Source organism: Dendropsophus ebraccatus, chromosome 14 (genome assembly GCF_027789765.1).
Source record: "Dendropsophus ebraccatus isolate aDenEbr1 chromosome 14, aDenEbr1.pat, whole genome shotgun sequence".
In the NCBI taxonomy this organism is placed as follows: Eukaryota; Metazoa; Chordata; class Amphibia; order Anura; family Hylidae; genus Dendropsophus; species Dendropsophus ebraccatus.
This window is the reverse complement of record NC_091467.1, coordinates 71,496,629-71,513,359: the sequence shown is the minus strand read 5'-3', so window position 1 is coordinate 71,513,359 and position 16,731 is coordinate 71,496,629. Positions and strand designations below refer to the sequence as shown.

The 16,731-nt window shown below is 43.4% G+C and overlaps 2 long non-coding RNA genes across 2 annotated transcripts in view; one reads left to right on the top strand and one right to left on the bottom strand.

Annotated features, from left to right (window-relative positions):
- The window catches only part of LOC138772465 (uncharacterized), an 85,530-nt gene extending 80,923 nt beyond the window's left edge, over positions 1–4,607 (top strand). Inside the window, exon 3 of the long non-coding RNA XR_011359771.1 lies at positions 3,743–4,607. This is a non-coding gene — a long non-coding RNA (uncharacterized lncRNA). The remainder of the gene's footprint in view (positions 1–3,742) is intronic.
- LOC138772466 (uncharacterized) overlaps positions 1–16,731 on the bottom strand; it is a 256,638-nt gene that overhangs the window by 109,516 nt on the left and 130,391 nt on the right. The window lies entirely within an intron of this gene.

Here is a 16,731-nt window from a genome sequence, read left to right as displayed (position 1 = left end):
AAACAGGTTCAGTATAACTTCACTAATTTCATTGATTTACATCCTTTAGGCTTAGGAGTCCAGTGGGTGGTCAAATTAGTGACTGGCGGCTATCTCTGTATTCATACTTATAGAGGGAAGGATGTCAGTGGGACCACCCTAAGCCCAGAATGAGCAACGGTCTTGATCAGTAAATTACTGTTAAAGTCCTGCTGAATTGTTTCCTAGAAAAAAAAAACATATTTATATATATATTTGCTTAACTCCTCCTGCTTTATAACATGGTAGAACCATATAAGACTGCTCTATCGATACGATAGGTTCCTTCTAAGAACCCAGGGAATTTCTCAGGATATCGCCTGAACAGCTCTTTGTCACACAAGTTATGGTTTCCGATGCCACCCTTAGGATGTTTTCCATCAGCACAGCGGTTACCAGGGAAAGTTTCTCATTTGCTTTGTCTGTGTTCACACAGTAAAATAAAAATAAGGCACATGTAAAATCTGCCTCCAAAAACAGCTGTGTCGTTAACACTCTTTTTGCAACTCTTTTGTTCTTTAGATGTTTTTTTAGACTTTTTTTATTTTTTTATTTAGTTAGTGGGTTAAATGGAGATTACACTACAAGGGAGAGTTTTGGATGCGTCCGTGTCCCGTAAGCACCTAAAATTGTGCACAATGCATGCAAATCAGGTTCATGTTTTAAATGGGGTTGTCTGGGGAGTAGAAAATGGCTGAAGCCTTTTGCTCTTCCGTGGTTACTTCTTGTCATTCATTATCTCACAACAGAACTAAACTTTCCAAGACATTCAAAGGCAGGTTTAAAGGGGATGTCCGGGAAAAAAAGATATTTAACTATGCTGCCGGGCTGCAGGGGACAGTCAGTGATATATACTTAGCGGTGCTGCTGTTGGATTCCGGGCCACCCACTCTTCGCTACTGTTACCAATTTCAAAACATTCAGCAATGCGCCATTCCCTAAACCAACACCTGCACAAGATGTCTAATAGCTGGACAGTGTCTCAGATGTTGCCGCAACACAGTCTATACTAGTTTACCCAAGTGGTGGTAACTGGTAACCCATGAGTGCCCAAAGGATCTTGGACTCTCTACAATACAACTTGATCCTGGTTGTGGTTAATTGTACCCCAATACTGATATCCATGGGATCAAGCGGGCATAGCTTCCTCTTTCTTTTGACACTGTGAGAATATTTGTCACCTTTGGAATGTGACTGTACCTTGTGTATTATTTCTCCTTGGAGTCTACTTTCTATTATTAGTATATAGAGCAGGTGTCAGTAATATTACATTTTTTGTGTGTCTTTTTTTTAATTTAGAGCCTTATATCATATCCAAGACAACCTGGATAATAAAATATAAAAAATTTGTAACTGCTGCATCACAACGCGTTTCGGTTACGATGGAATCTAGGTTGCTATATATGGGCCCTTTAACCGTACACACTTCAAGTACAATCTTCAGCCAAGTGCCCTGGTTCCCTGGCAACCTATAGGAAGCACTTTTAATTTCCTTGTTTACTTGGGATTCTTTTCCTTTGTGAGAGCTGTCAAGTTGAGGGCTGGCCTCTTGTCTTTCTAAACTCCCTAGGACGGTGGAGCGGGCTTCATTCCAGCAGCTCCGTGTGTTCTGAAGGTCCTGGCACATTGCACTGACCCTTAACTGGCCCCTTAAAACAAAAAAAATAAACCCTATGAAATAATCCAAGGTGTCATATCAGCTGTATGGATGAATCCTTAAAGGAGCGGCGGCATCTGCTGTATGGGAGGCGTTAATTATTTTACACGTAGGATTCACAGCTGAGAGCAGACATCTGTAGTGTGAACTGGCTGTGAAGCCAAGGGAGGCGATGTAGGCATATTATCTCATATCTTTCTCCGGCCATCCAGCACTTCAGATGTATTTAGGAATGCAATGCCCTATTTTATACATCGTGAGACAAAGGGGAACATTAAAGTTTCACTTTGCAGATCTGTAATATGGAGCCCACAGCCTACCAGGGTCCTAAGGTATCTCCACACACCTCTGATTCTACATGGAGGCATATAGCAGTGTTCTCACAGTTTCTATGATTTTGTTGCGTGACATATTACGACATAAAATTATTGTAGAAGCACCATATGGCAGCACAGAGGGATTGTGGGAACCCCAACAATACAAGATGCCTATAGAAATCCAATGGCGACTAGGGTCAATAATTATACAATAGCATGGCAGATAACTACTATCCATGCTGCCTACTGGTCCAATATTGTATGGACCCCAACAATATGGGACGCTTATAGAATCAGTTGGGTCCCTACCAGGTGGAGCTGCAGACAGGTGTGGCACTTTAAATTCCAAGGAAAATGCTACAAGCGGATAGCTGTGGCACTTCAGCTTGTAAAGAAAAATGCAATTTTATAACTTGCAAATGACCATAAACAAAGACAAAAGCATCACTTGACAGACCTGACAGACGGACCTGACAGATTCCCTTTAAAAGGTGACTAGGGTCGATCATACAATAGTATGGCATGCAAATCTTACTACCCAGAGTGCCTACAGGTTCAACGTTGTGTGGTCGCCAACAATACGCCCCCCCCCCCCCCCCCCGCATTTCAAAACCCAGTCTATCGTTAGAATGAGCTGCCAGAAACCAAACTCTGTATCGCTCCATTCTAAAGGCCCTATTACACGGAATATGTTCCGTTATGGCCGATAAACGTCCCGTGAAATAGAAGGCAACAATCAGCCGACATGAACGATGTCGGCTGATCGTTGCTGTTGTTTGTCTTTCCACAGGGCAACTGCAGCGATATGCTGCAGTTGCCCTGTGGAATAGGAGCAGCGGCAGCAGCCTGCTGCCATCCTCTATGTGCTGCTCGGACGATCCAGCGATCCCCCGGCCCTCCCTTCACTCACCCTCTCGCTGCCAGCGCATGTAATGGCGCCGACAGCGAGCGTGAAATGAGGAGCAAGAAAGTGCTGACAGCTCCTCTATGTCGCCCCGTGTAATAGGGGCTTAAGGGTCCTATGAGATGCAAAGATCTTTGGCCTTCTCCAGCTGCATAAGAGCGCTGATTAGCTGGATTGGCACTTGATTGCAGAGCCTTTATAAGGGACGACTAATTGTGTGACCTTTTAAATTATAAATATAGGCTGCATGTCTCCTATTTACATAGGGCGATGTGTGACCGATAGAGATACCTTAGTGCTGTTCAAAAGATGCAGTCAACCAACAACAGGGGGTCTTCCCATTCATCAGCTGATCAGTCACTTTTTTTTTTTTTTATGGCCGACTATTGGCAGAATAAGTGTTTCTAATAATAATCACCCACTGTAAAAAAGGGCTAAACAGGAGACTGGGATCCCCATTCTTAGGACTGTGGTGGTGTAGGGGGGAGCGAGACGCAGTCAGCTAGCTATCCCCCATCTCTACCTTGGTCAGATGGGAAAAGCCCAATGTGTTGTATGCACCATCGTTGGTTAGGTAGGGAAGGTATCCTATTCTATCCATATCGTAAGGCATATCCGAGCAACATGAGTTGTATGGTTTAGAATATTTAGTGTATTTATTTATGAACAGTGTTACGGGAGAAAGGTTGGGGTGGGAGGAGCAGGGCAGGGAGGGGTTTAGAGGGTATGCTCTCTTGGGTTTTGTTTGTATTTAAGAAAAAAAATGTTGAATTAAAAGAAAAGCCCAATGAGTCCAGCAGAATGTAAAAAAAACACTGACATCTCTTTTTGCTTATTACCTCCTAGGTTGGAAATCAAACATGGATCTAACATCAGACCCGACTCTTCTCTGAGGTTAACAAGAAGACTCAGACATAGAGACCCAACATGAAACATTTCATCTTGGAAAAGGCAGGGGTGCTGCAAGTAATGGAATTGTACCCGTTCTTGGGTGGAGATCCACCACCACTGGATGGCCGTATAGATTTTGTGTTAGGGTCCTATTCCACGGGCCGAGCAGGGCCCGATCAACGATGTAAACGTTTACTGGGCCTATTTCACTGCCCGACATCGTTACTGATGTCCTTGCAGCATACATTACCTAGCAGGGCTTCTCATCCGCTCTGTCTTCCTCCCCGGGTCCCGCGGCGCAGCATCAACTCCGGAGCGGCCTGACTGAGCGCTCAGCCAATCACTGGCCGCAACGGTCCCGGGCAGTGATTGGCTGAGCGGTCTGAAGCTCACTCAGACCGCATCAAAGCTGATGTTGCCCCGCTGGACCTGGGGAGGAAGACGGAGAGGAGGAGAAGCCCTGCTAGGTAATGTATGGTGCTTCTCAAATAGTCAGTCGCCCGCCGCTATTCCACGAAGCGATGCGCGGTGGGTGACCGAAGATTCTAGGTTTGGGCCTATATAAACGATCAGCTGATGACACGATCATCGGCTGATCATTTTCTCTATTCCACCGAGCGATTATCGCTCTGTGGATTAGGCCCCTTATCCGGCATCATCAGAAGTGAATCCAGCATCGGAGCTCTATACTATCCACAAAGACCTGGAGAAATGGAAGGAGCTCTTACCTGTCCTCATACATCCCGTACAGCGGATCTACACTTGGATAGTTACAAACGTCTCATCATACATTCATTATTTATAGAACATTTTAAATAAATATTTTCTTTAAAAAAAAATTTGTAACCTGTCAGTCACTTCTCTGCATTTTCGCACTTAGCACATTGCTGAAGCAGCGTGAAATCAAATACCGTTAACCAGATGCGCAGGGTGGATCATTTTAGAGCCCATTCGCACATATGTGATTCATACATGTGTTGTGTTATGAAAGAAACCAAGAATTTGATAGCTGATAGACATGGAAGGAATATGGGGGGCTCAACCCTAATACGCCACCCAGCAATAATTCTGCATTCAGCTGGTAAAGCTTTACAGAATAATTTATCATAACTAAAAACATCAACGATTTACGTTCTCCATTGATTGTGCATGAATGGCTAACCAAAGTCAATATTATCATTGGCCATCATGTAACGTTTCCTTCATTGTTTGTGGAAGTCTGCAGTTACAGGCGAGATAGTCAAATGAGCCAAGGGGGTGGAGACAGAAAACTGTAGTCAAGAATGTAAAATCTTTGTGCCCTTTAAAGGGGTATTCCACTCAAACAGTTCCTTCCATACTTGTTATTATCTATTCAGTCTCCTTCCCCAAGTTCTCAGCTTCTGCTTTCTCTCTGTCTCCCCCTCCTCTCTCCTGAGACAGCTGATGTAAACAAGTCCCTGGCAGGCTTTACTTGAGGTCAAGTTGCTGATGAACTCACTGTGAATAACCCTCCCAGAATTACAAAGAAGCTACAATGTTGCAGATAAAGCCTGCCAGGGACTTGTTTACATCAGCCGTCTCAGAAGGGAGGGGGGAGGAGAGGGAGACAGAGAGAAAGGCTCACGCATAGATTTTTGTGTCTTCAGCAGAAAGCAGCAGCTGAGAACTGGGGGAAGGAGACTGAATAGATAATAAGTATGGAAGGAACTGTTAGTCTCACCATGGGCAGCAACATGTCAAACGTTATGTTTGAATGGAATACACCTTTAAATATTCACAGTATCTCCACTTCCATTTTGGGCAAGCATTGGAAAAAAATAATTCTTCATGGATTGAGGTACTATATATACACATTTTTTTCCCAACTTCATTTGCACATGGCTACCAAAGATATATATATATATATATATATATATATATATATATATATATATATATATATATATCCATAAATACATACACAAACACACACACAATAAGAGGCTATGAGGCTTAAAGGAGAAGTCCGTTGAAAATTTTTAATAAAGTATTGTATTGCTCCCAATACAAAGTGGTTGCTATAAAGTGATCTTTACAGTGAAATGTGACACAAATAGAGAAAATAATAGATGACGCTCACAGTGCAGCCCCCCCCCCCCCCCTGTAAAATCAGCCTAGCACTGGTCACAGAATATGCGTACAAAGCCACTACATACAAAGAATAGGGTCTGGAAATATCCATTGTGTCTATGGGGATTGCCATAAAGCAGGGGTGGGGAACCTTGGCTCTCCAGCTGTTGAAAAACAACAAATCCCATCATGCCTGGACAGCCAAAGCTAAAGCTTTGGCTGTCCAGGCCTGATAGGAGTTGTAGTTTTGGTTCCCTACCCAGTCCATAAAGCATACAACAATTTTGCATTCTCTATAGTCTTGAAATAACGCCTGGCAACATAAAATACATATCCTTACCTGCCAGCCATGATGCATCTAACAAGATACAAAGAAAATTGTGAACCAAGATTTGTTATCCCTTGCGGTTCTAGGAGTTGTTGCAGGACGTGCACAGGCAGGGGTGCTAGAAGAACCATGTTAGACAACCCCCCTGTCCAGACCACATTGTGACTGATATTTGGTTCCACCATATTTTATTCCTATTGGCCATTTTCTTTAATAAGACATCCCCGCCCCCCAAGAAGACAAAGTTTTGTGGTCATCTAAAAGAGGTTTCACTCTATATGGAATAGTTCAGTCACAACAAAAAGTATGATCAATTACATGGAAGCCAACAAAAAAGAAAAAAAAAAAAAAAACATACAAGGCATTGGACAAGGTTCCATATTCTTTATACGTGTAGAGGATGAGTACACGTAATTTGTCAGCCTGGCAGAAGACGGAAATGACCTAATTGGTGCAGAGTTCCTTCTTGGAGGAGGATGGGTTAATGAAGGTGTGGGTCTGGGGGGAGGGGTAATGGAACATTCCTTGCGGTAGAGACATGGCTCCAGAGAGAATTTTGAATATGTTATTCTTGGAACGTAGTGCCCAAAATTCAGAGTTTTATGAGGATCCTAAAAGTCTTAAGTGCCCAAATAGGTCAGTGTTGATTCAGTTTCTGCTTTCTACCATAATATTTGTATCATGTATATGAAGAGAAAGTAGACTTTTGGGCTAACACAAGTAACCAAACAATTTAGGGCTACCCTATCTCTACTGGGAAGTTACTCCATGCATCCAATACCGTTTTATACACTGCAGCCAGAAAGCATGTGAGATTGGCTAGAGACAACCCCAACATAGCTGAATGAGTATTTATGCCACCAACTAAATATTGAAGTAAAACATTCCTTGGATTCTAGATTGGATTAGGTGATAGTCAGAATATATCACTATTTCTTACAAAATCCAAGGTGTTATTTACTCGTGCACCGCTCCATCCCAACCATAGTCCAAGACTCATATAATAAGAATACAAAAAGAAATTTTTTTATTATATATATATATATATAATCACACACACCCAGTGGTGCCTTGGATTGCGGGCATTATTCGTTCCAGGACCGAGCTTGACCGCTCCTCACCCCAAAAATTCTTTTTTATTCAGAACAGGTAAAAAAAGCTACCATATTATAAGTTGCTGTACAGTATAGCAATCGGCATGTGGAGTATAATGTGCATTAAGTGCATAAGAATGAAAAAACGGCAGCAGTTTGTAGATGCAGGATGGAGCTGCAGATCCCCATAATGCAGTAGTGTAGTACAACAGGCTAGAATAGAGAAGCAGGGCTGCTGTCAGAGGTCTGTTTGGTCACATGATCACAATGGGGAAGGGGTGTGTGTTCAGAATGGACCAATCAGGAAGTAGGAATGACAGAGCCGTGCAGGAGGACAGTGCCAGAAACTTCTCTATACAGCGGTGTGTATAGCTGAGTGTGAGTGCAGGCACATTATAGCAGGAATAGAGAGGGTGGGAAACACAAGGACTGATAGAGACTGCAGGGAGCATGAAGGAATGAGCAGGGCAGATGTGGGCACATACATGCAGCACTCTGTCCGGGGAGAGAGGGGTTACAGCTATGAAGAGATTACCGCCACAGTCCTGTCCCCTGATACAAGTCCCAGCCTGAAGTCGATCTGCCATGATTTGGAAGGTGAGAGAGACTTCTTGTACAGTTTTGTAGACCACCCTGTGCAGGCCACGCTCATCCCCTACTCACACTCTCACCCAGTACAGGGAGCTCTCAATCCAAGTTACTCTTAAATCAAGGTACCACTGTATATATATTTAGAGTTTCCAGACTAAAAGATTGCTAGACATGGTACAATGATCCCGAGGGTATTAGGATGTATACAGTGGTATGGCCAGTAGGATGGATGTAATGGACATTCTCCATCTACCAAAAGATGATTAGATCACAACTACAGATGAGCGAATTTACATTAAAAACAAAGCAAATTGCTTCATTTGCTCGGCACTCAACTTAGACGCAGTTACCTTTGATCTCCCTGCCGCTCCACCCTAGGTGCCAGGAATAGCTGGATCCAGCCCTGGGAAACTGGGGGAAGTTTCCCAGGACAGGACCCAGCTTTTCCAGGCACCAGGGGAGGAGAGTCAGGGAACATCACAGAGGCAGCCGGCGAATAAGGTGAGTGACTAACAGTGAGTCCATTAGTTTATAATGTAAATTCGCTTATCTCTGATCACAACCCAAAATAGAGAGAGAAGGCTTTTTTTTTTTCATTTTTTAACCACATTCTTAACACACACACATATATATATATATATATATATATATATATATATATATATATATATATATATATATTATAACCTTTGTTTGGGGGTATAGCTCAGTGGTAGCGCATTTGACTGCAGAGAGAGAAGGCTTGTGCAGAATCTGCAGGGTGGATGGGGTTACATGCAGCAATAGTATAGAGAGGAGAGAACCCACAGCAGCATCCACAGATAGTAGGGGAAACAAAAATACATAGAGAAAGTGTAAAAAAAAAAAAAACGAGAACCCATAGCAGAATATGCAGAAAGAGCTTCCGGAGCATCGCTCTTGGTCAGCTGTCAGCTTAGGGTAAAGGAGATCCCCTAGGAGCTATGTAAGAAGGCAGTACAGGGAGGAAACTGTTAGTACATGGAAGCTAGCGAAGGCAGCAGGATCCTAGATGCACCAACCTCACGTCTTGCCGACCATATTTTAAGGGGAGGGACAAATCCACATAAGAAAAACCTGAATACAGATACAGGTTGCCGGTTTTACATGGTCTGAAAATATAGGAAAGGATGGAGATCCCAGACTTAGTTTAACTTTTAGTTTAACAAAATGTATAGCATCCCCAGTAGTTGTAGACTGCTTGGTAGGGCTGAGATGAAGGGCACAGAGCGTGTAGCTGGGCGCTTCTGCCCCTTTATTCTCACAATTGGCTCGGCACAGGCTTCTGACATCACTTTGACATGTAAGAAATGTGTCCAAATAAAAGGGACCCTTATAACCGAGCCAATGGGAAGAACGGATTGTCACTTTCTTGGGTCTTATGCTTCTACTTATAATGATGTCACCTCTTGTCCACATGACACTTATTGTAAATGACACAATTATAATAGAACAAGTCGATTCAGCACTTTCCCGAATGTGTTCAGCCTTGGCATTTTCAGTCATCTGTTATATAGCAAGTTGATGCTGTACTCTTGATGCTGCCAAAATCCAACACATACTGAAACATGCTCAAGTGATTCGCTCATTTCTAGGCAGTCTGGGGGGGGGGGGGGTTGCAAAACTGCCCAAAAAACACTGGGAATGATGCAACTAGGACTGTGCAGAAAGTACGAGACAGGGAAGTGGACATGGAGGCGTTTAAGATTTTTTTTTTCTTTTTTGCTCGGCTAAATATCTATAGTGTGTGTCGGGATCAGTAGGAGCTGCGTACATGTTCCCAATGAACCCCTTAGAAATGAAAGTATCTTTAATATCCCAAAAGACTGTAAATCCCCCTCCTCTCAGAGCTCTCGGCTCCTTGTATAGCCATCATAGGACATCAGACGGACCAGGAGGGCTGACTTGTTGGCGAGGAGCACCTCCATCCATCCCGAGAGGGTTGGACGAGTCCTCTCAGCACTTTTCATAAGCCAAGAGGCCTCCCTGGGGGAAAAGATGCAGCAGCCACATGTAGGTCAAAACAAGTTCTATTTTTCCAACATTTCGGTCTATTTTTGGATGTTTTTGACCCAGTAAGAGACCATTTGTGGCCGCTCATTTCTCTATGCATGGTTACACCATGGAGCACGTTGCCGTCTGGCTATACAAAGCTTTGATAAACCCGCGTGGTGCAGAACTGGGAGGCTTTTCATGAGTTTACTTTTTGCAAAGTTAAATATTAGTTGTCGGTTCGCCATTCTCTGATTTTTCAGCCTTGCTTTTGTGCGTCCCTCCACGCCTGGCGCCTTGTGCCTCAGATAAGAGTGTGCAAAGAGGTGGGAGGGGGCACCGCTTAAAGGTTCACTTCAAGCTCTTTCTACCTGTACGGCAAACCTGAACCACCTCCCGCATTCTGCAAAAAACAAACAAGGCAAATACAGAATACACAGAGCGACTAAGCTTCACTCCCAAGCTACAGTGTACAAGGGCTCTCAGCTGACACAAGGGCTTATAGACCTCACAATGCCCCTATAGCAACCGGGATAATCAGTCCTTACACACCATATGTCATAGAAACACTACTTAATTTTACTTTAAAGGGGTTGTCCATTTGGGTAGCTACATTTTATACGATGAGTCTCCTACAACATGATATATGAAGAAGGAAGAAGAGGAGAGCTCATTTGCTATGTTCAAATGGAGAATACATGCTGGAATAACCACTAATATAGGACTTTCTAACTGTAACTGTTCTCTTCTTAGGCTTCATAGAAATGCATAGTCCCAACACCTTCCTTAAGTACTGGAAGACTGGAGATTTTTTAAATAGAAAAATTATAAATCTAACCTCTGACACCAGTTGATATGAAGTAAAACTTTTTTTTGCTGGAGTTCCTCTTTAAAGGCCCTATTCCACCAACAGATCTGACGACAGATTATCTGCCAAAGATGTGAAGCCAAACCCAGGAACAGACTATAATCAGAGATCAGGTCATAAAGGAAAGACTGGATTTCTCCTCTTTTCAAATCCACTCCTGGGTTTGGCTGTAAATCTTTGGCAGATAATCTGTTGTCAGATCTGTTGGTGGAATAGGGCCTTTAGTCTCAAAGTAATAACTAGAGAGGCACTAGGCATATACCCAGCATAAGAGATAAGTAAAAACAAGAATGATTGTCCTTTATCTTTCAGCTCTTCTTTTTGGGAGATAAGAATTCTTGGATGAGCTTACAGAAAGTGCTGAGAAGTATCTCTTTGCTTCCTGTTGACCTGCTTCACAATGAGCTACCCGCTGTGAGCGAGGAAACATCCCACAGATTCCCTCTCTGAATACAGAACAGGCCGCTGCCACTCGGAGACTAATGTTTGGACAGTTCCTCCATTCTACACAGGAGCGATGCACTTTGCTATGGAGTCAGCCAATCCGGCAGTCAGAAAAACAAGCACCAAGGCCTAAAAATTTATTTTTAGGATGCGATCTGCATATAAAAATAACAGCGGCTAAACAATCAGTATACAGTAGGACAATGAAAACCTCGGGCCAAGTCGCTGCACCAACGGTGGTGGAAGAACACTAAGGAGACAGGCCAACCCTCCCTCAGGGACAGGGTCGCCCTTTCTTGTAAAGTTTTTAAAGTAATAAAGTAAATTCTTTAATATACTTTGAACCTTTGCTTTAAAGGTTGCTCTTATAAGTGAGGTGAGATTGTGTTCTTGAAACATTACTATCACTTTTAAACATGTCAAAAGATTTTTAATCAGCTGGGTCACAGTTTTTAGACCCCACTGATTGCTCACTCGAAAGTACAGGGAGAAGCACAAGGCTCAGCACTTCACTTCCTGGCATGCTACTCTATCTGTCTCAGCTGTGTGCTTCTCCGGCTCGATCTGGTCTGAATTTCCAGACCACACCCAATTAAAATATTTTAAATGTCCAAAATGTTTTTAAAGGGGTTGTTCACCAATTTTTATTTTAAATAAACTGGTCCCAGCAAGTGCTAGAGATCTGTAATTCACTTCTATTAAAAAGTATTCAGTCTTCCAGTACTTATCAGCTTCTGTATGTCCAGCAGGAAGTGGTGGGCATACAGAGGGGCATTATTACTATATGGGGGTACAGAGGGGCATTATTACTAAAGGAGGCATGGAGGGGTTACAAATATTCCTAAATGGAAGCACAGGGTGGTGGGCATTATTACTGAAGGGAGGCACGGGGAGGGGGGGGCATTCTTACTATATTGGGGTACTATTACTGTATGGAGGCACAGGGGACATTACTACTATATAGAGACCCAGAGGGGCATTACTACTATATGGGGACACGGAGGGGCATTACTACTATATGGGGACACAGAGGGGCATTACTACTATATGGGGACACAGAGGGGCATTACTACTATATGGGGACACAGAGGGGCATTACTACTATATGGGGACACAGAGGGGCATTACTACTATATGGGGACACAGAGGGGCATTACTACTATATGGGGACACAGAGGGGCATTACTACTATATGGGGACACAGAGGGGCATTACTACTATATGGGGACACAGAGGGGCATAATTACTAAAGGAGGCACGGAGGGTCTACAATTATTACTAAATGGAAGCACAGGAAGGGGGGCATTAGTACTTAAGTGAGGCATCGGGGGGCATTCTTACTCTATGTGGGGTCAGATGGAATTACTACTGAATGGAGGCACGCCTATTTTTCTATGAGCACCCAAGTAAACAAGCACCAGCAGGGTGGACGGGAGTAGCAGGGGATATATTAGGTAATGCTTCTCTGCCTATTTTCAGGAATCAATATTCCTTTCAACAAAAGCATCTTCAGCTAACACCGTACAGCCACACAATGTAACTTCAGGCTGCACTAGTGACAGGCCCTGGAGTATAATCTTTATCTACTTATCACAGTCAGTAGATATGACACATACGTTGTATAGAAAAGTATAAACTAAGATTATGCACTAGTAAGCCTATAAAATCATTGATGTCTATGCAGGTAGGGGCTCTCTACATAGGAGTTTCAGACTTGTCGATGAAGGTTTGGAGAACTTTAAGTTATTGAGGACCATATGAAGGTGTGAAGAGGGGAGGTGCTGGTCCATCATCTTATATTGGTACCTGAAGAACCTGGGGACCCCTATAAAAGCTTGCACATAGGACAGTATCCCCAGGTGACTCGCCTGTAGCTGCAGAGACCAACTGTGCTAGATTTACACTTTGTACGGTGGTATCCTGCAGCATGTTCAGGGATTACCATGGGACCTGAAGTCCGGTTTTCATTTTCCTCTGGCTTCCTCCCTTATTCATTTTCACCAGCTCTGTTTACTCAGATTTCTCACCTCCCCCTAATCATTTCCCTACAGGTCCTGGGACCCCCTCCTTCCCTTTACTTCAGAGGCGCCGTGCCCCAGTGCTAGCTGTCAGAGCTGACGCAGACATGCCGCGTGCTGGCTCTCCAATCTCCCTTATGTCCGTTTCTGGAGGAACCTGATCCAGACGTTCAGCCCTTGCTCCAATAGCTCCTTGCAGGATGCCATACGGACACTTTGATATGGTTTTTTAAACCAGTTTTTTTTCTTCCAGGATGTAGAGGAAGCTTGTTATTGGGGGGAAAATGAAAGATAAAGGGAACTTTCAGCACCTCCTCATTTCCCAGCTCTAGATATGTGTCGAAGTCTGAATATATTAGGAAAGAACCATCTGCACCTTACGCTGGTTTTCTTGAGGCACAAAGGGTTAGGAATACACGAAATGGCAAAGTCTTTACTATATCCAGTATATACATCTATACCCGCCAATTATGGATCCTGTCCTGAATTAGGAAACAGTTTAGTGGAACTCTATCCAAAACTGCAGGCTAGAGAACAGACCCCAGTCTCTGATGGAAATCCTAACGTTAGACTTGCCCATTACATTTGTACCATGTTGGTACAGAAGCAAAGCTTTCAAGTGTCTTGTACAAGGTGCTTAACCCTATAATAAATCCATGCTTGCTCTATACAGAGTATGGCCAACGTATTTATTAAATACGTTCAAGGAAGGCCTGGATGCTCTTCTTAAAAAATATATTACAAACTGAGGGCACTAGATTTAATGTGATAGGAACGTAGATCCAGGGATTTGTGCCCATCACCACTGGAGTCAGGAAGGAATTGTTCGCTCTGTGATGGGGCAATTTTCATCTGCCAAGTAAGGGTTTTTGCCTACAGCACTGTAGGGTTTCTGCAGGTTGAAGCTGATAGACTTGTCTTTTTTTCAACCTTTTAACTATATAACAAAGAAGTGGCCTTTAGTAGAGGATACCTCAGCTTGGTTCTTGCAATACACATCATGATCCCACTTTGTATTATCTGGATTCATTAATTCTTAAAGGGGTTATCCAGCACTACAAAAACATGACCACTTTCCCCCTACTGTTGTCTCCAGTTTGGGTGGGGTTTTGAAACTCAGTTCCATTGAAGTGAATGGAGCTTAATTGCAAACCGCACCTGAACTGGAGACAACAGTAGGGGGGGAAGTGGCCATGTTTTTGTAGCGTTGGATAACCCCTTTAAAGAATAGGTAATGTTGGGCTGGGACAGCCATTCTATGGCCGAAATGAAGTGTCAGTATTACAGATGTGACAACCATACTATCACACAGTTTGACCAAAACAAGCTTAGATCACCACAATGGTTCAGTAGAACTAAGACGGGCAATGGATTGGTTCTTGTGGCAATAGACGTGATGATGTGGCTGGATTATGGCCATTGTGTCCACTTGACAGTTTCCTTCTATAAGGCAGTAATCTCAAGTTACAAGTTTAGAATGCCAACTTTTAATTTCAACACAAATTATATGTGCAAAAAGTGTATTCTACCACCAGGTTTGACAATAAAGGATGTAGATGAATAGGGGGAGATCTGTCACGTCGTTGCAGATGTCTTGGGGAAGTCAATATCTCCCCATGCAGCACTATGGCCTTGCCACACCTGACAAAGAGGAGAAGATAGGAGGGGTCCGGATACACCGAGATATAAGGCCACTCCATTGCAATGGGAGAGGGACCCTATTTGTGAAATCACTGGAGTTGTAGCAATTGGACCCCATGATCATACACTTATCCCATAGGTCAGTGGTCAGATGACACCTTTAAATCTCTCACTAGGTTTATTCTGCCTTAAATGAGGGCAGCATAAGTTAGTGACAGAAATGCTGAACAGATCGGTCTATTACTGACATAATTTTGTTCAGCCGTTCTCCTAATATGCAGGAGAATAGGATTCTTGACACACACCCTCCCCCCGCCCTCCAGCTGCTGATTGACAGTTGGACTACCTATACACAGCATGCATAGATAACTGCCAATCAGCAGCTGGTAGGCGGAGTTTGCTGCTGCTCATAAATATCAAAGACGACTGGGCTCACACACATAATGGAGAGGACTACTTATTGTCGATGTTATTCAGGAGGAGATCTCTGAATCAGCTGCACAGAACAATGTAAGTGATACATCATTTTGTTCAGCTTCTCTGTCACTAGGATAAAACTGTATAAATGGATATCAAACTACCACCATGAGCCAAAAATTAATTTATAGATCTAATGGAAAATATAATTTTATTGTTCTGGGGCCAACATAAAATTGCAGCTTATAGAATTTCAAACCTCGACTCGCCATGGCCAAAGATACGTGGATTGCATGTAATCGTGGTCTGAAGTTCCAGCTTAGATGATATAAGATTGGTCAACTTGATGCCTCTTCCCTATCTCTCTCCTAAATACTGATCCACTGTAGCCTCACCTGAACGGCGGGTCAACGGCACGCACCAAAGCCGCCTTCGTTTCTGCTGATATCTGCCCAGGGAAGTGTTGCCCATTATCAACGCTTATTCATCTTTGAAACCTGTTCGCACAGGTACAGTAACCCCAGATTTATCTTCCAGACATGATAAGTTTCTGTTTGGTGCACTGTTGTGTACAGATGAATTCTTTGTTTCCCACGGTCCCTCCGACATTCAAGTGCCCCCCCCCCCTCCTTTTCTGCGTACAGAAATTACATATCATTATTGAAGGAATGTAAAACCGGAGAGGGGCCGCTAACTGTGCCAGGCTTGGAGATGGGAGCATGCAGCCAGCATACTGTGGTACGTACACTAATCCCTAAATTGCCTCTGTGTTTATACTCCATTCTCTTTTCAGCTGCAGTCTATAAGATACCAGCTGCCAACCTGCAGCAGCATTCACCAGTACTGAGCGCCCAGACCGGCATTCATTAGTCCTGACCCATCAACGCTAATATGTTTGATAACTCTTTACAAGCTTTGGGTGACAATAGGGTTTTACCATCAATGCAAAACCCTACTGTAGGGTAAGGATAGTCTGATGGTTTAGTGCATATTTATAGGGGTTTCCCACTCATAACTTTTGATATGTCACTGCCCATGGTGAGACTAACAATTTCTTCCATACTTGTTATTATCTATTCAGTCTCCTTCCCCCAGTTCTCAGCTGCTGCTTTCTGCTGAAGATACAATAATTGTGTGTGAACTGTTCTCTCTGCCCCCCCCTCCCTTCTGAGACAGCTGATGTAAATAAGTTCCTGGCAGGCTGTATCTGCAACATTGTAGCTTCTTTGTAATGCTGGTGGGTTAGAGGGTTATTCTGAGGTCAAGTTGTTGATTAACCCTCCCTGCCTTACAAAGAATTTACAGTGTTGCAGATACAGCCTGTCAGGGATTTGTTAACATCAGCCGTCTGAGAAGGAAGGGGGGGGGGGGGGAAGGGGAGACAGAGAGAAAAGCTCACACAGATTTTTGTGTCTTCAGCAGAAAGCAGCAGCTGAGAACTG